At 38.8% G+C, this 27,156-nt stretch overlaps 1 protein-coding gene across 3 annotated transcripts in view; it reads right to left on the minus strand.

The window, feature by feature from the left end:
• Positions 1-13,175, minus strand: part of AFF4 (ALF transcription elongation factor 4) — an 87,832-nt gene extending 74,657 nt beyond the window's left edge. For 2 of the 3 annotated variants that reach the window (XM_067731723.1, XM_067731724.1), the window contains exon 1: positions 12,793-13,170. The gene's annotated coding sequence lies outside the window, so the exon portion shown is untranslated. Of the gene's footprint in view, positions 1-12,792 lie in introns of all 3 variants that reach the window. The other variant, XM_067731725.1, reaches the window with a different exon arrangement.
• Positions 13,176-27,156: the final 13,981 nt, after the last annotated feature.

Below are 27,156 nucleotides of genomic sequence, written 5' to 3' on the forward strand. Positions count from 1 at the left end.
TTTCAACTAGGCCCTCAAAGTTTCCCGGAAATTTACTATCCTTCTCTGACGAATGCTCTTTCCTATTCCGCACAAGTATTTTCATGGAGTTCTATGACTCTTCCTCCTAGCTTCCATTCCACAAATGACCTTATCTTACTGAACAAAGATTACAAAGATTAAAGACCAGAGAGAAATCAACTATCAACTTTCAAACTATTAACATTGCATCCATTCTCTTCTTTCCTCTGGCTAAAAAAGAAAAAGCATCTATCAAAGAACAATTATGCCCATTTTGCTATCTTCTCCTAGATCTTTATCAGTTACTGCCTTCTCTCCAGCAACTTCAACTTTTCTCTCTTTAATGAATCCCTTCCATCATCATTCAAATATATTCTTCTTTAAAAAAAAAAAAAAGTTTTCCCTGATCCCATAGATCTCTCCAGCTATTACTCTATCTCTCCTCTATTCTCCTTCACAGCCAAAAGGACTCTTGGTGATTCCCCACTCTCTCTGCAACCATTTGTTTGTTAAAAAGTGACCCAAAAACGTGTAAGGAGCAATATAGTGAACACTTGTGTTACCCATGAACCACCTTGGGAAATACAGCACTGTCAATATAGTGGAAGGCTACTGTGTACCCCTCCTGGATCACATCTCCTATGCTCCCTTCCCCTTCAAGAGATAGCCACTATTCTGATTTTGGTGTATACTTTTACTATGTATGTATCCCTAAGTAAGACATTGAATTGTTCTGCATATTTTTCAACCTTTAAAAAGGGTATACTTTAAAGACTCTGAGCCTTTTAAATTCTCAGCATTATGTTGAGGTTAATCCATCATGATACATGTTGCTGTAGTTCATTTATTTTCACTACTGTGTATCCACACAATTTACTTATCCACTCTCCAGATGATGGATATTTAGGTAGTTTCCCCTTTCTCTGCCATTACAAACAATGCTGTAATTATCTTTTTTTTTAATAAATTTATTTATTTATTTATGGCTGCGTTGGGTCTTTGTTGCTGTGTGCGGGCTTTCTCTAGTTGCAGAGAGCAGGGGCTACTCTTCGTTGTGGTGCACAGGCTTCTCATTATGGTGGCTTCTCTTGTTGCAGAGCATGGGCTCTAGGCATGCGGGCTTCAGTAGTTGTGGCACATGGGCTCAGTAGTTGTGGCTTGTGGGCTCTAGAGCGCAGACTCAGTAGTTGTGGTGCACGGGCTTAGTTGCTCCGCGGCATGTGGGATCTTCCCGGAACAGGGCTCAAACCCGTGTCCCCTGCAATGGCAGGCGGATTCTTAACCACTATGCCACCAGGGAAGTCCCTGTAATGATCATTTTTATACACTTCTCTTTGTACCAGTGAGTGAGAGTTTTCCTGGAAGAGACACCTACAAGTGGAATTGCCAGGTTGCAGGGAATGAGCATCTTCAATTTTAATTGATATACACAAACTGCTTTCCAAAATATATCCAATCACTATTCCACATTGTTTCCAACCTCCCAACATTGTTTCCAACTTCCCACACTCCACTCCTTTGCCAAGATCACACTGATTTGCAAGTTGCTAAATTCAACAGACACTATCATTTTAGTTGACCTACTGCTCAACATATTCAGCCACTAATGGCTCCTTAATATATTTTTGGCTTCTATAACCCCAGCCCTCCCAGTTTTCCTAGCACCTCTGGCTTCTCCCATTCTATCTACCAGACTTCTTAAAAATTGGTGCTCCTCTGCACTCAGCCACAGGTCTTATTCAGACTCTGATTAAGTCTACATTCTTTCCCTAGATTCTCATGGCTTAAAATACCATCTATATGTCTATAATACAAATACCAAAATATACGCCACATCAAGCCTGTTTGATCATGTCCTTTGACTGAGGAATATCAATCTTAATACATCCAAAATTGATTTCTTGATCTCTTTTCCCTACCGCCAACAACTTCTGCTCCAGTGATCCTCATCCTACCAACCACCTGCTCTTGCTGAACACTCCCTTCAACCTCTCTCCACATCCACTCCATAACCATGGCCTCCAAAATATGTTTTGAATTTATCAGTTCCCTTCCTTCTCCACTGCCACTGTTCAAAACAAGCCATCATTTTACCTCAGACTTGGACAAATGCTACAGCCTTCTAATTGGGACTCCTAGTTCCCCTCATCTCTCTCTAATCCATATTTCATACAGCAGCTAAAGTGATCTTTTTAAAAAAAAAATAAATTTATTTTATTTGTTTATTTATTTTTGGCTGTGTTGGGTCTTCGTTGCTGCGCGTGGGCTTTCTCTAGTTGTGGCGAGTGGGGGTTACTCTTCGTTGTGGTGCGCGGGCTTCTCACCGCTGTGGCTTCTCTTGTTGCAGAGCACGGGCTCTAGGCGCACGGGCTTCAGTAGTTGTGGCTCGCGGGCTCTAGAGAGCAGGCTCAGTAGTTGTGGCACACAGGCTTAGTTGCTCCGCAGCATGTGGGATCTTCCCGGATCAGGGCTCGAACTCGTGTCCCCTGCATTGGCAGGCGGATTCTTAACCACTACACCACCAGGAAAGCCCTAAAGTGATTTTTTTTTTTAAGTGATCTTTTTAAAACACAAACCAGATCATTTCACTCAACCCCTGCTTTAAAAATTTTAGTAAGCTTTCCACTTGCCTTAGGATAAACTTTAAGGTACTTAACATGGCCTTCAAAGCCAGGATTTGACTTTCTACTGATGTGACTCCTGCCTATCTCATCAGATTTATTTTATATCTCACTGCCCTCCCCTCCCAGCTCCCACCAAGGGCCTTTTTTAGGCTTCTTGAACTGTGGCGCTCTTTCCAGCTTAAAAAAATTCATGTAGACAATTCCTGTTTCCTTCAGAGTACCTGATCACAATTAAGATAATAATCAGGGAACGTGCTTGTTTTTCAGCATTGCATACCTAGAACATAACCTAGTAGAAAATCACTTAAATGAGTAAACTAATGAACTTCACAACTTGGTTAGAAAGTAGAGGTTCTCTCATTTACTAGGGGTTATCTCATTTACTACCTCATTTCCTGCGTTCAATATATTATCACCAAATAAAGCATTAATATTGATACTAAATGAATTCGGTTGTTTTTAAAGCAATTTCTCTAAAAGAGTTTATCTAAAAGAAAAAAAACAACATATGTACAAGAAAAAAAAACACTTGTACAGAAATGATCAATTTCTATTTTTACTTAAAACCTACACTCTCAAATGTTCACCAAATACAAGTGCTAGACTGTAAAATCTCATAATCATACTTGGCAAACTGAGACGGTATAAAAACTGAGTGTTTCAGTAACAACACCCAGAAAGAAATGATCTGTTCAAAAGAGTACTTCAAGACTGCTTTCATTTATAGTACCTGAGGAAGCCAAGAGAAAATAACACACGTCAAAAAGGCAAAATAAAGGCAATTTTATTACTTAAAATGCATATAGCAAATTAAACAAAAGTTAAAAAGCATTACACAGCAAAGGGTCTTTAGAGTTTACACTAAAAAGGAATTATTTCTGATTAATTTCATCTTCATCTGCATATGTGGAAGACAAGTGATAATAAAGTATCTGGGTTTCCTAAAATATATTTACTGTCTTAGAATATTACAAAAAAGGTTAGAGAGAAAACGCTAATGTACTGAATGAAGAAGGCGTATACTCAAAGCTTGTGAACTTAAATTAGCCCCTATCCTAATTACTCTAACTTCTTGTTAATAAGGTTCTATTAAAATGTAAATAAGCATATTGCTTTAAAAGGTAGCTAAGGTCATTTAAGGCTATTGCTCTTTAATCACGGAATACAAATTTATATATTAAATGAGTTATTATGGCAGAGAGAATATTTACTTTGAAAAATCAATTTATAAAGTGATAAGAGTAAACCTATTGTCAAACTATTTTCTAATTCAGACTTGTAACATATTTAAACAGAACTCATAAGATTCTGAAGGCTTTATAACTCTGATTTTAAAATCTGTCTCTTCAGTATAGACCAATATTATATATACGGTACAACGTTAATACTGTAGTTAACCAGGGCATATGTTGTGTCACACACTGCACTAAGGCTAAGGATATAAAAATAAAAATTACCCATGATCTCCAAGATTTCGTTGCAGCTAGACCAACTACAGAAAGGTGGCAGGAGGATAGGAGGAGGGAAGGGAAGGAAGAAGAGGAAGGGAGGGAAGTTAGTTTTGAGCAGAAAGAATACCATGTGGGACAGCCCTGAAGGGAGAACATAGCATACACCCAGGGAATAGAGATAGATCAAGAGTAGTTGGAAAATAGGATTGGGGGAGTACAAAATGAAAGGTAAGACTGTTGAAATACATGGGATCAGACTAGACCTGTGGGTTTGTTTCTGAAATCTGAAAGACATAGGATACCTTTCCAGAGAAAATTAATATCTCCCAGATCTTGAGTGATGACCTTTTAAAAATTATAATATTAAGAATCTGGTATGGATATAAAATTACGTATGAACTCATTATGTTATATAGCTCTTATGTAACCGAAACACTAAAACAACTTTAAAAAATTAAATACAAAACAAAAATTTAAATAACACTAGTGGGACTTCCCTGGTGGTCCAGTGGCTGGGACTCCATGCTTCCACTGCAGGAGGCACGGGTTCCATCCCTGGTCAGGGAACTAGGATCCTGCATGCCACGCAGTGCAGGCAAAATAAATAAATAAATAAAATGCTAATGTAACAGATTATGTTGTTTTACATAAACTAGACCAATGATGTATTCAATCCTGGAAATATGTAGTCTCAGGTCTAGTTTTATACACACACACACACACACAATTTTTTTTTTTCGGCTGTGCCGCGTGGCTTGTGGGATCTTAGTTCACCGACAAGGGATTGAACCCGGGCCCTTGTCAGTGAGAGCGCAGAGTCCTAACCATTGGACCACCAGGGAATTCTCATAGTCCTATATTTTTAAACCACTTCTGTAATTTGACTTCAATAACAGTAGTGCATAAAATGCTTATAAATATGTAAAACTAAACAGATTTAATAACTGCAAATGTTTATTTGCTAATTTAGGGAAATACAACCTTATATATACTACCATACCAGCTAGCGGTCCTTAAATGTCAGTTTTAAAGAGGCCAACTTGTTAACTCTGGCAATCTTTCTTGTTCATTTGTGGTTCAGTACCTTAATGAAAACTACATTAAATGTGTATCTAGTATAATCACTGCTGAAGTTTGGAATAAAACACACACACTGCAAACAAACTGTTTCACGTTGATTAATTACAAGATGGGATCTACCAGATACATCTCACAGTGAAAATATGATACTAAATACTAAGCCGGGGTTTGGCCTGCCTATACTAACATACCATGACATGATCTAATTTAACTCACCATCTTTCCCTGTCTGAGCATCATCAGTACAATGCTTTATGAGTTGGCACAAGCACAATAATAAACAAAATCTAAACACAGCAACAAACTCCCAAGGGATTACTTGGCTGTAAAGCAGTCCTTTAGAAGTTACATAAAACTCATTAATGTACAAGAATGCCCAGTTAGAAAAATACTACAGAAAATACAACATTACTAAGGAGTTCTAAGAGAAGTGAATTTGCAGTTTAGAGGGGGAAAAAAATCACTTTGGTACAGGATGAAGTAGATTATAAGGAAACAAATGAGAAGAATCCAGGTAAGAAATGAAAGCCTAGATTAAGGCAGTAATAGTAGGAGTGCTGATAATGTAGATAAAGGGTTTGGATTCAAAGATGTTAAGGAGGTAGAATCTTGGGGCCAGACAGATGTGAGATGTAAAATGGAGGAATCAAGGACAACTTGCAGGTTTCTAGAAAAAACAATGATAGTGGTACATCCTCCAAGGCAAGGAAAATAGCAGAATTTAAGGGTGAGGGGATTGAGAAGTAGCAGAATCAACACTTACAGGGACTATTTGATCATCTTCTACTCTCACCTCACTCACTCCCAGCTTTCCTCAAAATTCTCTCCCCCATTCACATAGCTGTACTAAGAGCAACCATGTTACAATGTAACCTATAGTGTGATCCTACCTGCAGGGTACAGTTGACAGATAAAGTCTGAATCCTTAACTAAAGCTAGGCCAATATGCAGACTCCACCTGTTTTATTTGTATCTCTATATGTATATGTAAATGGGTATGTACACACACATATGTATACACACATGTATACCCACATTTATACATACATACACACAGAGATATGTATATATACATATACATACATACACACACACACACAATCAAACAAAAAATCCCCTAACAACCACCATAGTAAATAGGACCTTGTAACTAACTGCTCAACCCTAAGGCAATCCTCATACTCAAATATCCACTAAGGGCCATTTGATCTGCTAAGACAAAAGTTGACAAACTGTTTTAAAGCCACAAAGTAAATATTTTAGGCTTCACAGGCCATAAAGTTAGGACTACTTAACTCTGCCACTGTATCAGCAAAAGCACCTACATACAATACATAAACAGATGGGTGTGTTGTCTGTGCTCTAATAAAACTTTATTCATGGACACTGAATTTTGAGTTTCCTATAATTCTCACATACCACAAAATATTCTTCTTTTGACTTTTTCCCACCATTTTAAAAAAATGTAAAAACCATTCTTAGCTCTCAGGCCATACAAAAGCAGGCAGCATTGGGCCTACTAACCTTAGTGTGTCAACCCTTGTGCTAAGGTAACACAGAACTGCCCTCTCCTTTCTTTCAAATGTCCTCTAAGTGTCAGAAAAGGAAAATCTTTCTAGTGGACAGAATTGAAAATCTTCATTTGGCTGCCAAAAAACTCACTCCATTTGCAAGGAAGTAAGTCAACAAATGAAGCCCCATGCAATTTGCTGGTTCTATCATTTACCTTCTACTGTACCTGTCCAGCAAGATACGGTGTTAAGTTTCGGAACAATGATACCTTCCTCTTCCCTCCCCTCATAAGAGTTTTTAGCTATTCTTTTTTTCCTACCACTGTGTATCAGTTATGCTGGGGATGGTTAAATTCAGTACTTAGTCCACAATTTTCAAACATGTGACAAAGCATAGCTAGGCCTGATTAACAAAGAGCATCACCTTTAGAATCTGGACTCAGAGAACAATGACCTCTGGATGTGGTAAGTAGATATGAATTTGGGTTGTTTCCATAGAAGAGATGAGAGTGTTTGCTGGTATATAGAGATAGTGAGATTATGTTAAAGAAAATATTTAATATATATAAGAAAAGTAGGACTCTGTGTGGGTACGCTCAATAGCCATGGAATGAATGAACTGGACAACTATGTTTTAGAGTGTCCTTTACTCCTCTTCTTTCTGGAATGTAGCCCGCTAGCCAGAGCTGTGGTCCAGAGCTGGACCTATAACCTAACGAGTCCGTTTCCTGAGATTTGAGACTGAGAATCAGGTCAGTCTCTCTGATGGCAGAAACTATAAGATTTAAAACTCAAAAGATATTAGTAAGTGTTAAAAACTGACCTGCAGCAAGAAAGAACTAACTGAACACACAAAGAGTATCTTGTGTGAAAAAAAAAAAAAAAGAGTATCTTGTGAGACATAAAGAGATACTCTTGACCACATATGGAGTCCCTGGATCTAGCTGTTCCTGAGTTCCAGCTGTCCTCCTATGGCTTGATTGCCTTTCTGAGAATTCACAGGATACCCGTATGTTTCCAAAAAATTCTTCTTTTTGCTTCAGTTAGGTATGTGTCGCTCTCCTAACTAAAACAGAGTACCTACTGGACAATCTAAACAGGGATATTCAGTTGGATCAAAGAGTTCTGGTGAGTTTAAAACATTTAAGGATGGTAGCTACAGCAACAAAAATGGAAGAAATCACCAGGAAGAGTGAAAAGAGGTGGTCAAGGTGGAAATTCATAAATATCAATATGATTAGCAGAGAATTAAGAGTCTGCAAAGAAGCAGCTAGTAGTAAGAAAGGCAGGAAAGGGACAGTCACAAAAGTCAAAGAAAAAAAAACAGTATCAAGGAGACAATGGTTAACAATGTCAAGTACAGAAAGAGGTAAAGGAGTAAGCAATGGTTATACAATTTGTCAATGTACAAGTCACAGGTGGCCCTGATAAGAGTTATTTCACTGGCATGCTAGGATGAGAAGCCAGATTGAGGGTTTAAGAATACATAGGAAGTACACAACTCTACCTATGAAGTACTATTCCCATTGAAAAAAAAACATTCAAGCCTGAATCGGAGCAAGCTTCTAGAGGTAACTACCAATTTACAGGAAAAACTGTGGACAGAAGAACATATTACATGAAACCAAAGGGATGCAATCAGCAAAATCCAGACTGTGAGAAATCTCATAGGGCAAAAGCTTGGTTTCTTTCACAAACCAATTGTATAGGAACAAGAACAAAAAGACAGAAAGAAAAGAGGGTTGAGACACACATCAACACAATAAAATGTATGAACCTTATTTGTATCCTAATTCAGACAAACTGTTAAAACAAAACAAAAACTGTAATCGAGGAAATTTGAACACCGACCAGAATATGTGATGATATTAAGGAATTAGTGTTAATTTTTTTAGTAAAATCTTAAATTGGATTATTATTTTAATTCTTAGAGATATACAATAAAATAGTATAACACAGTCTTTATTTTACTAGTGAGTCTTCACTGATTGTGCTCAAAGTCATCCAGCCTGCTACAGTCCCATAGTTAGCTGCATAACAAATATTAAGAGAGATACAAAGCGATACAGGGATTCAAAGGAGATAAGTCACTATTGGGGTAGGGAATCAAGCAAAACTTAAGGCAATGGTATTTGCACCGTGCCTTAAAAGATGATGAAATGTTAAGAGACAAGGAACAAGACAGGAAAAGTGATATTCCAGATGGAAGAAATGATAGCAATTGGAAAGAGGTGGGAAGGCCTATCTATGAAGAGTATTGACTCTACTCACCTTTCCATAAAACTGTCCCTACCCTAGTGATGACAAGAAAAGGAAAAGTCAAAGTGAAACATCATAACCCACTAGGCAGCTCCAAGTTAACAAAATCATGGGAGACCCATTCAGGCCCAAAGCAGACAGAGGAAGCCCAGTTCCAGAACAGATCACGACAGTATCTGGGTAGCCAAACCATACTGGCTTTCCAGAGTAATCTATTCATGTCAATCTCTGGGTGTGGGGAGTTACTGCAAGTAGGGGTGCTCTCCTTAAACCAAAGGGAAAAGTAGCAAGGTAACAGGTCAGGTTAGCTTTAAGCAATTTTTACTCACTGACTACACCTTATTTCACAATTAACTGAGACTAGCAAACACCCTCCCAGAAATCAATATAATTGTTCCAACTTTTCACAGAAAATAAAAAAGGAAATGGGAAAACCATAATGAAGACTGGGGGTTCAAAAGCTGGAAATCCTTTACATTATACAGGAAAGTTTTTATAGTAAGTTATCTGTAGAAGAGAGCTGAAATAAAAAATAAAATCTACCATATGATCCAGCAATCCCACTCTTGGGCATATATCTGGACAAAACTATAATTCAAAAAGATATATGCACCCCTATGTTCACAGCAGCACTATTCACAATAGCCAAGACATGGAAACAACCTAAATGTCCATTGACAGATGAATGGATAAAGAAGATGTGGTACATATATACAATGGAATACTACTCAGCCATAAAAAAGAACAAAATAATGCCATTTGCAGCAACATGGATGCAACTAGAGATTATCATTCTAAGTAAGGTAAGTCAGAAGGAGAAAGACAAATACCGTATGATATCACTTATATATGGAATCTAAAATATGGCACAAATGAACCTATCTACAAAACAGAAACAGACTCAAAAGACATAGAGAACAGACAGGGGGGCAGGGGATGGACTGGGAGTTTGGGGTTAGTAGATGCAAACTATTACATACAGAATGGATAAACAAGGTCACACTGCATAGCACAGGGAACTATATTCAATATCCTGGGATAAACCATAATGGAAAAGAATATAAAAAAGAATGCATATATGTATATAACTGAGTCACTTTGTTATACAGTAGAAATTAACACAACACTGTAAATCAACTATCCTTCAATAAAAAATTTAAAAAAAGTAAAATAAAATCAAATCTAAGTTATCAATTTTTATAATACACACTGCACTTCTGGGTCACTGTCCAGGTGTGCCTTCGATATTTAAGACTACCTCTTTGGGGACTTCCCTGGTGGCGCAGTGGTTAAGAATCTGCCTGCCAATGCAGGGGACACGGGTTCAAGCCCTGGCCCAGGAAGATTCCACATGCCGTGGAGCAACTAAGCCCGTGCGCCACAACTACTGAGCCTGCACTCTAGAGCCCGCGAGCCACAGCTATTGAGCTCGCGTGCCACAACTACTGAAACCTGCGCACCTAGAGCTACAAGAGAAGCCACGGTAATGAGAAGCCTGGTACCGCAACAAAGGGTAGCCACCGCTAGCAGCAACTAGAGAAAGCCCGCGCACAGCAATGAAGGCCCAACACAGACATAAATAAATAAATAAATAAATTTATATTAAAAAAAAGACTACCTCTTTGATTTTTATGAAAAATATTATGAAGAGAAGGCCTCATACATTTTGGACTTCATTCTAAACCAGTAGGTGGCCACAAAAGAATACCTGTTTTCTTTGTTCCTCTCAGGTACACATAAAACCATGACATTTACCTTAACTCTTAAAAAAAATGTAAGATACATAATTTTAGAAGGCTTCACCTTCTGTCATCTTCTGTAGCTGATAGCTACTTTTTCCCCTACAAATAAATACTGATCACTTGCTCATACAGCTTTTTTTTTTTAAGAGTACCCTTTTGTGAAATCTTGGGTTGGATATCACATTCAAATTCAACCTAGTAATTGTATAAAATACTGGGAAGGACACAAAGAGGTATAAATATAGTTCTTGCTCTAAAGACATGACAGATCTATAAAAAAATTACAATACAAAGCAGAATGCATCAACTGTCACAAAGGGGGTACAGTATCTCAAGAGCACAGAGAAGGGAATGTACATCATCTGACAAGAAGAAACTGAAGCTGAATGAAAATATGCTATCTTTAAGAATGCTTAATTACACAGCTTCAAAGCACTGTAGAATCACCTTTACACCTCAAAACTGTAGACCATTTTCGAATAATCACAGCTAAGCTCTTTTTTTTTTTAAATCAAACAGTAAAAGTTTGGTCACTCACAAACATCCTATCTTGCCTCCACTTGACACAGAATTTTATTTAAAGCAAAATCTGCCTACTGTTCCAGTAGAGCTAACAAAACCCAAAGCCGTCAGCCTGCAAGCCACCACAAACTGAATGAAAATGCTGGTGTTAAAAAAAAAAAATTTTTTTTTTATTGCCTCAGGTAAGTTAATGCTAAAAGATAATTTAAAATAACTTCTTAAGATTTTTTTTTAATGTTTGGAGACTGAAGGAGGCATTGATGAATGAGTAAAATAAACCTGAGCAATTTAAAGAAGCCAGCTTTGTTAAAAACCAGATGGCCACTTGCCAACACTTCTTCATACACGTAAAACCAAAGATGATTCTAGGCAAGATTCACAGGCCACAGAGGCTCTTTATTAAATGTCAAATTAAGAAAGTTCTCATATTTCAATTTTGATAAGTTAAAGGACAGTTAAATAAAAGGAGCACTTTACAAAGCTTTGCAGAATCAATATGGAAACAAAGCTTTGCGCTTTTAATATCTGAATCCTCAAAAACAAGACATTTTAAACGTCACATTTACAAACATCCTATTCACAAGGAACTATCGCTTAGATTCTGTAAGGAAAAACAGTGGTAACTGGAAAAGGGACTGGCCTTAGTTTAAAATCTCCAACAGGCCAGCTGAAAAGAAATCGCACAATTCTTAATTGCAAGTGACCGTGAGAACCCTAAATCGAACTCTTCGTCTTAGTTTGAACTCCATACAAAAGCATTTCAGATTTGTATCTTTGTACAAATTTGCACCTTTGTATCATTCCTACAAATGATACCGTTTGTGAAAGAAAAGGCAATAAGGATACAACTCAAACTCCTATATCCCACGATCCATCCTCAAAGAGTGGAAGGAACAGCAAAGTGGAAGGAACAAAGCACTGACGTCAATTACGAGATTAACCCCGGGCACAGGCAGCTGGAGAAAAGGCCTACACATCAATATCCAAATGCAAGGTATCGGGGTAACTAGCTAACCGATTCTGAAGTTATGGGGGGGTATTCAAGTATTACACCCCCACATTCCCATTTTTAGTCAACCCCGTTCGCCAGTCGAAGGCGGAAATTTTTTTCCTCTTTTTTTTTTTTGGGGGGGGGCGGGGAGGAGGAGGAGGAGGAGGAGGTGGTGGAGGAGGAGGTGGAGGAGGTGGAGGAGGACGTACGCAGGATCGCGAGAAGGAAAGCGAGAACTAGTTGGGTAATGATAGCCAGAACCTAGGCCTATTTTCTCTTTAACTAGAAATAACTTGAAATTGAGAAGGGTATTAAAAAGTAACAGATCAGTCGATGGAATTTGAGGGAAGGAATGGATTAATGGACGAAAGGGGAAAGGAGAAACAGTGAAAAGACTGATTTCTGGTAATTTTTGTTAGGACTGGGTTAGCCTTTTTAATTAATTTGTATTTTTGAGGGTCGGGGGTGGAACGCGAAGACGAGGGAAGCCGTCTCGAGCAGCCCTAGCCCGAAGGGTCTCTCCGGGCCCCCAAACGGACCCTGTCCTCCCCTCCCCCCAGCCCCTCCCCGCGGCCGGGCCCGGCCCTCAGTCCGTCTGTCTGCTCTTCTCACCTCCAGTCCCGGCTCCGCTAGGCCCGAACCATTTCCCGGCTGCGGCAGAGGCGGCGCCGGGCCTGCACCTTCACCGGACGCGCATTCGAACCCGCTCGGGGGGCGGCGACAAACTGCCAAGGGCGAGGAGCTCCGGGCGGCGGCGGGGGTTCGGCAGGTCTCGAAAAGCGCAGGCGGCGGCGGTGGCGACGCACCTCACACAGCACAGGCGGAGGTTCCGCCCCGCTCCATGACTGTCGAGCCCAGACCGGGACGGCTGGCTGAGGAGGCAGGGGCGGGCTGACGAGGACCTGGCACAGGGATCCCCCGCCCCGTCCGCTGGCGGCGGCAGCGACGGCGCTCGACTCCCGCAACCAGGACAGTGACTGACGCAGCGGCCGCGCCACCCATGTGACCAGGCCCGGGCGGGGACGAGGCGTCACGTGGCGACGCCGCGCCCCTCCCCGTCAGAAAAGCGGAGGGTTGCGGATCCTACAGCGCCGGGAGGTGACGCTGGAGGTGGTGACGTGCTCCGACGACGCCGGGCTGGCCGGGTACTGGCCCAGGTGGCCTAGGTCCGAGCCCCTGAGCCCGGCGGCCGCGTCTGACAGGGCGGCACCGGCAGGATCGGGCCTCCACACTTCGCGCGCGCACGCTTCACGCGCGCACACTTCGGCGCGCACACCCTCCAGCGCGCACACCCTCCAGCGCGTAGCCGCTAGCGAGGTTCAGAAGGGCGGGGCCGGGTGGAGCCGGATCTACTAGTTCTGGGGCTCAGGAGGTCAGGCAGTCCGCCCCTCCTGAGGGTGTGGTCGAAGCCCGCAGGCCCGTGGTGCGGTGCTGCCGTCGAAGACCGGAGTCAGTGCGGCGGCCCTCGACAGGTCCGGCAGGAAAAGGAAGTCCGCTGGGAATTTCTCTGCAGGAGGCCGCCTAGAACCTCGCTTGAACTTCTCAGACGAAGCCAAGCCAGCCCTTTTTCTTGATCATCTAAACATCTTCTACTGTTAATACTTCTTTTCAAGATATCATTCCGAACACTTTTCTTCAGTTCTTAACATCCTGCCAGTCAGGGCAAACTATAATTTAATTGAGAGTAAAGCCATAGTTATAGATTAGACAGGATTTTCAAAGGGTCTCATAGAACCCAGTACGGTAACTGTCCAGAGAAACTACTTTGGGTTCATTTTTTTGGAAAACACTTTATAATTTCCTGCTTCTTATCTGTTTTCTTTCCATGAAGGAGCCTCATGAAGGTGTTTTTTTCACTCTCTACTAATTTTGAAACAAGCATTTAAAAGATTTTTTAAAATAAAATTCAAGGATTTTGAGGAACTTTATGATAAACTATAAAGAGTGTGCATATGAAAATGTTTTTATTAGCCCTAAAAGCTGGTAATTCATCAGCAGCAATAGTAGTATAATATTTTTCTTTTTAAAATTCTGAAGTGACCACATATTCTTTTAAGCTAAACTCTATATAGATTTTTATCTATCTATATAAATTAGGAAATGATTTCATGCAAAACTCAAAATGAACTGTGACAAAATATAGTGAAAAATAATTGGCAGTCCCATCCCTGCCCTTCAACTACTCCAGTTCCGGAGGCAATCACTTAACATTTTCTAATGTAGCCTTCCCAAAATATGTTGTAAATATATATTAAAATACACTTATATGTACCTCTTTTTATGCAAAAGATAACGTACTATATACACTGTTAAGTTCCTTCCTTTTTCACTTAAAATATCCTGGATATCTTTCCATATCACTGTGTAAAGAACTGTCTCATTCTTCGGGGCAGTATAATATTCCATTGTATGCAAATATCTATTTCAACCAATCTCCTACAGGTGGACATTTAGGTTGTTGCCAAGCCATTACTAAATTACAAACTAAGCCGCAACTAATAGTCTCATAAAATGGATAAGTATACCAATAACTCATTAGACTGCAATCTTTAAATCAAAAGGTATTTTCAGTTTGGATAGAGATTGCCAAATTGTCCTCCGTAGATGTAATGCCAATTTCACGTGTTTTCTTTTGTATTCTGCCTTGGAAGATTTACAAGCCTGTATAGGAAGGGAGGGAAGATGGAGACTGACAACAAGAAAGATTATCATTTTACACAATTAAAGAAGTATTAAAACATTGAAGATATGTCATAAACTTTACAAGAATATTCCTTTACTTATTCTGGTGTAGATGTTACTTGGCTAACCAAAAGATAATATGCTTTTGGTTCCATAAATTATCACAATAATTTTTCAATATAAATGAGACCTTACTTAAAAACCAAAAGAGGGGACTTCCCTGGTGGCACAGTGGTTAAAAATCCGCCTGCCAGTGCAGGGGACACGGGTTCGATCCCTGGTCTGGGAAAATCCCACATGCGGAGCAAATAAGCCTGTGCGCTACAACTCCTGAGCCTGCGCTCTAGAGCCCACGAGCCACAGCTACTAAAGCCCATGTGCCTAGAGCCTGTGCGCCACAACTAGAGAAACCACCGCATTGAGAAGCCCACGCACCACAACTACTGAGTGCCTGTGCGCAACAACGAAGACCCAACGCAGCCAAAAAAAAAAACGAAAAACAAAAGGGGGCCTGGGTTGGAAAAAATAGACTTTCCTTTGGAATTATTCTGCAAATAGGAATTTCTTTCCCTTTTAGCAATGAGAGAAAAAATTCCTAATTATATATTTCTCAACTCGTAACATTTTAATACTCTGTCATTTTATTTAATCAGATGCATCCATTTTAACAAAGTGACTTTTCTGTCTCTAACTTCATGTTCTAGAACAATGTAAGTCAACTGCACAGTTTGGTGTAATCAGAAAATACAAACCATAGAACTTTAAGAGAAAATAATCTCAAAGAAAAATATGACTTTTATTAACAGGCAATATTTGAACAAAGTATTCAGTATATATTGTTACAGCAGCAATTCTCAGTAGAGTTCTGGGGTGTTTTTAAGTCAGATTTTTGTGAAGGTATAATTTACATACAGAGAATATATATATATAACTGAGTCACTTTGCTGTACACCAGAAACTAAGACAACATCGTAAATCCACTATAGTTCAATAAAAAATTAAAAAGTAATAAAATTTACATACAGTAAAATTTATCCTTTTCAATGTATGGTTCTATGAGTTCTGACAAATGCATACAGCTATGTGACCACCACCCCAATCAAGATATAGAACATTTCCTTTACCCCCAAACATTCACTCTTGCTCCTCTGTAATGAATGCCTCACCTCAACCCCAGTTCCTGGCAACCACTGATGTGCTTTCTGTCCCTATACTTTTACCTTTTCCAGGATATCACATGAATAGAATCATACAGTATGTAGCCTTTTAAGTCTGCCTTTGTTCACTTAGCATAATGCCTTTGAGATCCATCTATCGTTGTCGCGTGTCTCAGTAATTTATCCCTTCCTATTGCTGAGTAGTATTCTATTACTATAACATAGCCTGTTTAGGCATTCATCCATTGAAGGACATTTGGGTTGCTTCCAGTTTTTAATGATTATGAATAAAACATATAAACATCCACGTACAAGGTTTCACTCAGTCTTTAAAATGATTTTCTGAAAGTCACTTCTAGACATAGGAATTACTGCCGTAAATATATCTACATAAATATTATTCTATGTTATTTTAGAAACTCAAATAATTTATTCATTATGTATCAAATGTTTATGAAACATCTACTATATAGCAGGTACTGTTCTAGGCATATGGATAAAACGATGATCAAACGCTGGCACCAAAAAAAATAGCCCCAAAATGGTGGGTTGATAAGGCAAAGTTGAGTTTATTACTTACTGATAAAAGAGACCAGTGCCTTGATGTTTTCAGTAGCATTTCCAAGGGGAAATTGGAACACTTATAAGGTTTTGGGGTGTGGTCTAAGGGGGTTTTTCAGTTTAGGGGGCTTGATTAGGATTGGATAAGAATCATGGTATAATAGGTTAGGATTAGAACACACAGCAAGGTAAAGGTTTTAAAGAGTCTTGAGAGTGTGTTAGTTTTTATTGCCGCTTTAACAAATTACCACAAACTTAGAGGCCTAAAATAACACAAATTTATCATCTTACAATTTTATAACTCAGAAGTCTGACACAGGTCTCCCTGTGTTAAGATCAGAGTGTTGGCAAGACTGCTCCTTTCCAGAGGCTCTTTTCCATCTTCTAGAGGCTGCCCACATTCCTCGGCTTGTGACCCCCTTCATCCATCTTCACAGTCAGCAAGGGCTGGTTGACTCCTTCTTAAATCACATCCTCTGACCTTCTGTTCTGCCTCCCTCTTCCGCTTTTGAGAACCCTTGTGATTACTGCGGACCAACTCAAATAATTTAGGATAATCTCTCTATATTAAGGTCAGCTGAATTAGTAACCTTATTTCCATCTGCCACCTTAATTCCATTTTGCATGTAACATAGCATATTCAAAGGTTCCAGGGATTAGTACGTAAACACCTTTGAGGGGCCATTATTCTGCCCACCACACAGTGTAAACTGTCATTTAAAGTCATCTGTTGAATGGGGAAGGTATGGGTTGGGAGTTTGAGGTTAGCAGATGCAAACTGTTGTCTATAGAATGGATAAACAACAAGGTCCTACCATATAGCACAGGGAGCTATATCCAATGTCGCACAATAAACCATAATGGAAAAGAATATGAAAAAGAATATATATAACCGAATCACTTTGCTGTGCAGGAGAAACTACACAACAATGTAAATCAACTACACCTCAATAAAAATAAATAGGGAATTCCCTGGCAGTCCAGTGGTTAGGACTCTGGTCTCCCACTGCGGGAGGCCCGGGGTACGATCCCTAGTTAGTTGGGGAACTAAGATCCTGCAAGCCGCGTGGCGCAGCCAAATAAATAAGTAAAATTAAGTCATCTATTGAAAAGTTGACTAGGTTTTTGTTCATTTAAATGAGACTTTGAGAAGTTTCTGAAATGAAAAGTTGCAATTTTTCTGTTCCTGGTCCAATGTTCCTGGAATAGTAGTAATGTTGAAGATGACAATGAAATAATAAAATTATGTTAATGTTGACAGTAATCCATGTAGATATTTAATGTTGATAGTAATCCATGTGGATACAGACAGTTTCAATTCTCAGTGTCTGACTTTGCAGCCATTTTTCAGCCTGAGTTGGAGAACATTAACATCTAGAACCATGATCAGTCCAAATCTTCACTGTTACATGAAGTGTCATGATTACGAATCAAATTTCTGGGGGATGGTTGTTTCAAATTGCACAAGTACCAGGTTTTCCCATTCGTAATCCTTCTGGGGAACACTGGAGAACACATATCTCAGTTACCACATCTGAGGGGCAAGGAAGCTGGAGTACTTTTTTTATTATTATTTATTTATTTATTCATTTATTTGTCTGCGCTGGGTCTTAGCTGCAGCACGCGGGATCTTCCTTGCCGTGTGCGGTATCTTCCTTGCCGTGTGCAGCCTCTTCGTTGAGACACGCAGGATCTTTTAGTTGCTGCATGCGGGCTCTTGATTGCGGTATGCGGGGCCTAGTTCCCTGACCAGGGATTGAACCCGGGCCCCCTGCACTGGGACCCCGGAGTCTTAACCACTGTGCCACCAGGGAAGTCCCTGGAGTATTTATATAACTACTCCTGTTGATCACTGTTGAGGGCTTTCTAGCAACTTCGGCCTGTTACATGTAAGTAGAGCAAACTACAGCAGCCAGAGACGTTTTTCAGGCAAATAAAATCAGGAACATCTGCATAATTCAGAGTTACACTGATATTCCTGAAATGGTAGAGGTGAGGGACATGGGCGGGCAACATCCATGTCTGCTTCAATGATAATTACTGTACATACTATGTGCCGGGCACAAAGCTAAACATTTTCAGATGCATTATTTAATTTTTTAAACCTTTTCCTCTCTATCTTTTCCGCTACCAGCATGCCACTGAAACTCCAAGATCACCATCAGTTCCCACACTGTCAAATCCAAAAGTTGAATCTTTGTCTTTACCTTACTAGTGTTTAACACAGTTAACCATTTTTTCTTGTTTGAGACACTTTCTTCTCCTGGTTTTTGAGAGGCCACACGCTCCAAGTTTCCCTCCTGGCTGCTGCTTTTCAGTCTCATTTGCAGGAGATCCTTTCCCTTTCCCTGACTTCTGAATAGAGGTGTCTCAAGACTTGATCTTTAGCTCTTTTCTCTCTCTTTCTTTCTGGGATCATTCACTTAGCATAATGCCTTTGAGATCCATCTATCGTTGTTGCATGTCTCAGTAATTTATCCCTTCTTATTGCTGAGTAGTATTCTTTTTCTGTAAAGGCCAGATAGTAAATATTTTAGGCTTTACAGGCCAAGTGGCAAAAATCAAGGATTTCGTGTAGGTACATAATAGGTTAAAATTTTTTTCTGTCAATTTTTCGTGAAATTCAAAATGTAGTAATTAAGCTTTGTAATTCAAGTCTACTAATGAGAATAATAATTTTTCTTTTTCGGCAGGGAGCGGGGATAACATTTCACTTACTTGGGATTCAAAGTAATATTTCCTATCATCAAGTGTGATTTCAGATATTCTTCTGTTAATGTTTATCTGTTGTAAAGTTTTATGTATTTAATTTTGAAAACATCTTTTCACACAGATAGGTACTGCCAAATACTGATATCAATACACTGGCATGTGATATTAGTTAAGAATATTCATTGCTGGGAATTCCCTGGTGGTCCAGTGGTTAGGACTCCATGCTTTCACTGCCACAAAGTCCAGAAACCTCCATGGGCATTGTAGTTCAAGCTTAGAAAAAATATATGCTGCAAATCTGTATGGTAATAGACATTTTACTTATAACTTTGAACAGCACAGGAAGTATACAAAACAACTTGATATTGTGATTCAAAAAAAGTTGTTGCTGAAATGACTTGTCTGCAGTAAAATTTCACATATAAACAGTTTGCCTTGTAACTTAGGTTGAACTTGTTAGTAAGCATTATTGAGTCTTCAGTAAAAGTTAATTTCCAAGCCATTTAGTGTTCAACAGTCGTTGAGGGCACTTATTCACAAAAACTTCCATCTGACAACATTATTCCCAATAGCCAAAAGGTGGAAGCAACCCAAGTGTCCATTGATGGATGAATGGATAAGCAAAATGTGGTATATTCATTAACAAAATACTATTCAACCTTAAAAAGGAAGAGAAATTTGCACATGCTACAACATGAATGAACCTTGAGGATATTATGCTAGGTGAAATAAGCCAGTCACAAAAAGACAAACACTGTATGATTCCACTTATAAGAGATACCAAGAGTAGTTAAATTCATAGAGACAGATAGGAGAATACAGTTGTCAGGGGCTGGGGTGGAGGAAATGCGGAATTATTGTTTAATGGGTATAGAGTTTCAGTTTTGCAAGATGAAACAAGTTTTGGAGATGGATAGTGGTGATGGTTGCACAATAATGTGCATGTACTTAATACCACTGAACTGTACATTAAAAATCGGTTAAGATGTTAAATTTTATTTTATATGTATTCTACCACAATTTAAAAAATTTCTATCTCAGTCCAGAGCTCAAATAATCACAATAATACTTTACCATTACTAAGCCATCAAACTGCTGTGTGGTACAGCAAGTCAGAATATTCAGGTTTATTTCTAAAAAAATTCCTGGGACACGTGGTGGTTAAGTCCAGAAGAGCAAATGAAATTCACTGTTGATAATGTTGGTCTGATGACACATGATAAATTCAAGTATTTGCAACAGGCTTTAAACACCTTACATTTTCAAAAGCTTTGTAAATCTGTCCAACTAAGCTTTTTCTCCTCCACACATATTGGTACCACCATCAATTATAACACATCTTATTCAGCTCAACGGCAGGTTATACTGAATTAGGGTTTCCTCAACTTCTTTGAAAATATTCTCATGTGTAGTTGTCCCACACAGACTACTCTTAGTGGTAATTCTTCAAACTCAACATTGATTTCTTGAATAAGCAACTGACTGGTATCAGTAACTTCTGTGTACTCATCAAGAGTCAAGTACATATATATGAATGGAATAGGATTGAAAGTCTAGACATAAGTCCTCATATTTATGGCCAGTTGATTTTCAACAAGGATTCTAAGACAATTCAATTGGCAAACAATAGTCTTTTCAACAACTTGTGCTGGGACAACTGGATACCCATATACAAAAGAATGACATTGGACTCCTACTTCACAACATACAAAAATCAGCTCAAAATGAATCCAAGCCCTAATTGTAAAAGCTAAAACTATAAAACTCTTAAAAGAAAACATAGGCATAAATCTTCAATGGTTTATTATATTAGATATGACACCAAAAGTACAAGCAACAAAAGAAAAACATAAACTGGACTTCAACAAAATTAAAAAGTTTTGTGCTTCAAAGGACAACATCAACAAAGTGAAAAGACAAAAGACAAATACCCAGTTTTTGAAAAATGCACAGAGGTTTTGTTTTGTTTTGTTTTGGCTTTCCTCAAAAGGTTAAGCATAAAGTTACCATATAACCCAGAGTTTTAAGAATACACCCAAGAGAATTTTTAAAAGTCCTCAAAAAACTTGCACATGAATGTCCATGGCAATATTATTCATAATAGCCAAAAGATGGAAAACAACATCAATGTCCAACTAATGAATGGATAAACAATGTGGCATGTCCATACAATAGAATATTATTTGGCAATAAAAAGAAATGAAATACTGATATATGCTACACTATAGATGAACCTTGAAAACTTTATGCTGACTGAGAGAAGTCAGCACAAAGGACAATACACAGTATGCTTCCATTTATATGAAATGTTCATAATAGGCAAATCTACAGAGACCGAAACAGATTAGTGGTTACCTACGGCTGGGTGCCTGGGGGCGAAATGGGTAACGACTGCTAATGGGTACAAGGTCTCTTTTGAGGGTGATAAAAATGTTCAAAAATTGATTCTGTTGTTGGTTGTACAGCTCTGAATTGTATAGTTTCAATGGGTGAATTGTATGGCATGTTCATTATATCTCAAGAAGCTATTACAAAAACATTAAAGAGTCAAGGAAAACCAGTCGATATGACTTAGCTTGTGTCTTAATTGACTATTGATGTTGCTCTCAATGTCTTCAGCTCTGAGTAACTGTTTTCACAGAAAGGCTAATAATCTTAAGTTTATTTTCTGTGGATATATTTCTTTGGCTGCTACAATCAAACATGATGTAATGAACCTGCCATCAGTCAATGACTTTCCTTGCTTGCATAATGAGTCACTCAGAAACTTGGGTTAAAGCCTCTTTTTCATTTTTTAAATTGTTTGAAGAAATTCAGTTGGAATGAGATATTCCATTTAAAATTTCCAATGTCTTTTATGATCAGAAGTCCCATTCATTTCTGCAATATTCTATTGGTTGCACAAGTCAGCCCTATCCAGTGTGAGAGGGGACTGTACAAGGACATGAATACCAGGACTCAAAAGTCATTGGGAGCCATTTTAGAGGCTGCCTACCACAATGCCTTGTTAAGAAAAGGGGATCAACAAAAAATGTTGCTGTAAAAATGATCCTAATTCAAACATTAAGAAAAGTAGTTAGTACAAATTCACACATTGCTCATAGTCTCTATACATATCTGCATCCCCAAAATAAAATCCAAGTATACTATTAAGGCAAATGAGAATATTAATGATTTTGTTATTATTAATTTATTCATTCTTTCAACAATTATTGGTAGAGTGCCTATGATACACCAGGTAGCGTTCTAAGCACTCTCGGTCTTAGGGGCAGTAGTGAACAAATAGTCCTTGTTCTCATGGGGCTTCCATTTTAGTGGAGAAGAAAGACACACACACAAACACACACACACACACACACACACACACAACTCTAAATTTCTGGGTATAAATGTAAAGAACAAAAAGCAGAGCAAAGGGATAGAATGAGTTCAGGGGTTATTTCAGCTAGGTTGTCTAGGAAAAACTTCTCAAAGGAGATGAGCGGAAGCTTGAATGTGGTCTTTGAATAAATGTTTACTTTAAAATATATGAGCATTAGGTTTTTAAAATTATTGCATAACAAATTGCTCAAAACTTAGTGGCTTAACACAACAATAACCAATTATTATCTCTCACAATTTCTGTGGGTCAGGAATTCAGGTGTGGCTTTGCTAGACAGTTCTGGCTTGGGTCTCTTAAGAGGCTGTAGTCATATGAAGACTTAACTCCGGATGGAGGACCTCCTTCCCAGGTGGCTCCTGGATGTGACTGGCAGGTTGTTGCTGGTTGTTGCTTGGAGGACTCAGTTCCTCTCCATACGGGTCTTTCTACAAGGTTGCTTGAGTATCCTCATACCACAGAGGCTGGTTCATCCTAGAGTGAATGTTTCAAGAGACAAGGCAGAAACTGCAATGCCTTTTATGACCTAGCCTCTGAAGTCACACACTGTCACTTTTGTACTGTTCTACTGGTCACAGAGGTTAGCCCTTATTCTTTTTTTTTTTTTTTTTTGGTTAGCCTTTATTCAGTGTGGGAAGGGACTATACAAGGCCATAAACAACAGGAAATAGGATCTTTGGGAACCATCTAGGAGGGTAGTTATACCAATCCAAACCATAGTTTTCCTTCATATGATTTCAAGCAATTTACACAGGAAAAAAAACTCACTAATGAACAGTAAAGTCTACATTTTTTTTATATTGGTTCAATTTCATTTCCAGTCCTTATCCACATGCATAACCTGTGTACATTAACACTTATAGAAGACTCCACCCAACAATAGCAGAATATACATTCTTTTCATAGGGCACTCAGAACATTTACTAAAGTGTATTTACTAATGTAGTCCATATTCCAGATTGTAAAACAAGTCTCAATAAAGGTAAAAGAATTCAAGTCATACAAGATATTTCCAGGTATTATATCTGACCACAGTGGAATTAAACTAGAAATCAATAACAGAAACATCTCTGGAAAATCCCCTAATATATGGAAACTGAATAATACACTCTATATAACCCATGGGTCAAAGAAGAATTCCAAAGGAAAAATTAGACAATATTTTCTATTTCATGTATAAATTTAAATGTTTATAAAAGTACGAAATCACATTTTTGAAAATGTGAGTTCTCTTTGTGGGAAATTTTTTAACTAAAAATTCAATTCCTTTATAAATATACAAGTATTTAGTTCATCTGTTTATTCTTGAGTGAAACTTGTTAGTTCGGGTTTCAAGGAATTTTTCCATTTTACCTAATTTATTTTATTATTTATTTATTTATTTTGGGGTATGTGGGCCTCTCACTCTGTTGTGGCCTCTCCCGTTGTGGAGCACAGGCTCAACGGCCATGGCTCACATGCTCCGTGGCATGTGGGATCTTCCCGGACTGGGGCACGAACCCGTGTCCCCTGCATCGGCAGGTGGACTCTCAACCACTGTGCCACCAGGGAAGCCCTTACCTAATTTATTAAATGAGTAAAGTTGTCTTACTATTCCCTTAGTGTCTTTTTAATATATGTGGAATCTGTAGTGATAGCATCTCTCTATTTCTGATATTGGTAATTTGCCTCTTCTCTCTTTTTGTTCTGAGCTGTCTGGCTAGAGATTTATTGATTTTATTAATCTTCTCTTAGAACTACCTTTTATGTTATTTTATTTTATCTCATTTTATTTATTTATTGGCCACACCAAGGGGCTTGTGAGATCTTATTTCCCTGACTAGGGATCAAACCCAGGCCCTCGGCAGTGAGAGCGAGGAGTCCTTACCACTGGACTGCCAGGGAATTCCCATAGAACTACCTTTTAGATTCATTGACTTTCTCTATGGTTTGTTTTCTATTTCATTGATCTCTGCTCTTGATCTTTATTATTTCCTTTCTTCTGTTTGTTTTGGGATTTATTCGCTCTTCTTTTTCTAGTTCTTAAGGTGCAAGCTGAAGTCGTTGTTTTGAGAACTTTCTTTTTCTCTAATATTTAGTGCTATTAGTTTTCCCTAAGTATGCATCAGAAGCATCCCACAAATGTTCTGCTTTCATCTTTGGTTAGTTAAAAGTATTTTTGGGGAAAAAAAAGTATTTGGGGGACTTCCCTGGTTGTCCAATGGTTAAGACTCTGTGCTTTCACTGCTGAGGTCCCAGGTTCGATCCCTGGTCAGGGAACTAGTATCCCACAAGCTGGGCGGAGTGGCCTATATATATATATATATATATATATATATATATATATATATATATATATGTAATATTCCTTTTGAGTTTATGAGTTCATTTTTTTAAATTAATTTATTATTTATTTTTGGTTGCATTGGGTCTTCGTTGCTGCACACGGGCTTTCTCTAGTTGCGGTGAGCGGGGGCTGCTCTTCATTGCGGTGCATGGGCTTAATTGCGGTGCGCGGGCTTCTCTTTGTAGTACGCAGGCTTCTCATTGCAGTGGCTTCTCTTGTGGCAGAGCATGGGCTCTAGGCACTTGGGCTTCAGTAGTTGCGGCACGAGGGCTCAGTAGTCCTGGCTTGTGGGCTCTAGAGTGCAGGCTTAGTAGCTGTGGCGCACGGGCTTAGCTGCTAGGCAGCATGTGGGATCTTCCCGGATCAGGGATCGAACCCATGTCCCCTGCATTGGCAGGTGGATTCTTAACCACTGTGCCACCAGGGAAGTATGAATGAGTTCATTTTTGATCCGTGAGTTATATAGAAGTGTTGTTATTCAGTTTCCATATATTGGGGAATTATCTAGAGATGTTTCTGATATTGGTTTCTAGTTTAATTCCACTGTGGTCAGATAAACCTTGTCTGTACTGTAAACAAAGAAAAACAAAAGAGCATTTTTGCTCACCACCCAATTCTATAGGGATTAACCTGCTGCAGACACTCATAGACAGTGCAGTCCGTGCTTCAGACAGAGGAAATGACGATATCAGGATGCTCTGCACTTTTGACAAGGAGGCCCCTTAGATGTATATCTCAGGAAGAATTTTAATGAACTCAGATTCTTGCATCTTCCCACACATAGGAAAGCACTAAAATCATATAGACATCATGAGATATCTATCTTTTACCAAGATGTATACTTGAGTGCCAAAAATATCACATATAAACTGGCTTCTCTCCCACCTCTTCGGAGCAGTTTACTCAGAGCTACTGAGTAGCTGTCTGCTGGGCTATAGTCCTCAGTAAGACCTTGAATAAAACTCATAACTCTCACTCACTTTGCTGTACAGCAGAAACTAACACAACATTATAAATCAACTATACCCCAATAAAAGTTAATTTAAAAAATTTCTTTCAGGGACCTCCCTGGTGGTCCAGGGGTTAAGTGTCCGCCTTCCAATGCAGGGAATGCAGGTTCAATCTCTGGTGAGGAAACTAGGATCCCACATGCCGTAGGGCAAGCAAGCTCAAGAGCTCTAGAGAGCAGCAACTGGAGAGCCCTCATGCCGCAACGAAAGATCCTGCATGCCACAGCAAAGATGCCGTGTGCTGCAACTAAGACCTGACACAGCCAAATAAATAAATATTCAAAAAAATTCTTTCAGTTGACTTGAATCCTTTTAGCTTTATTGAGACTTGTTTTACAATCTGGAATATGGGCTTACCTTAGTAAATATTCTGGATGCACTTTCAAAAGAATGTGTATTCTGCTATTGTTGGATGGAGTGTTCTATAAATGCTAATTATGTCAAATTGGTTGGTTGAATTGTTCAAGTCTTCTATACCCTTAGTGATTTTTCTGTCTACTTGTTCTGCCAGTTACTGAGTATCGGTATTGAAATCTTTGACTATACTTGTGGATTTGTCTATTTCTCATTTTATTATTTCCATCAGTTTTACTTCACATATTTTAAAAATCTGTTATTATGTATAAATGTTTAGGATCATTATGTCCTCCTGATGAATTGACCACATTGTCATACACAGTGACTTTCTTTGGCCCTGGTAATATTCTTTCTTCTGAAATCTACTGGTCTGATATTAATATAGTCTCTCTAGTTTTCCTTTTATTAGTGTTAGTATACCTATGTGTGTGTTTATATTTAAGGTGCATTTCTGGTTGGCAGCGTGTCTTGCTCTTTTATCCAATCCGATAATCCCTAACTTTTAATTGGAGTGCTTAGATCATTTATATATAATGCGATTACAGACATGATGAGGTTTAAATCTGTCATGTTGATATTTATTGTCTATTTGTCCCATTTGAGTTTGTTTTCTTTTCCTCTTTTACTTTTTTTTTTTTTTGAATTCCATTTATTTCCTTTGTTGGGTTATTAGCTATAGTGCTTCCTTTTGTTATTTTATTGGTTTATAGGGTTCATAGTATATTTAATAATTCCCCGCTAGGACTTTCCCCGAGAGAAATGAAAGCATATATCCACACAAAGACTTATACG

The sequence above is a fragment of the Pseudorca crassidens genome, chromosome 3 (assembly GCF_039906515.1).
Source record: "Pseudorca crassidens isolate mPseCra1 chromosome 3, mPseCra1.hap1, whole genome shotgun sequence".
Classification (NCBI taxonomy): domain Eukaryota; kingdom Metazoa; phylum Chordata; class Mammalia; order Artiodactyla; family Delphinidae; genus Pseudorca; species Pseudorca crassidens.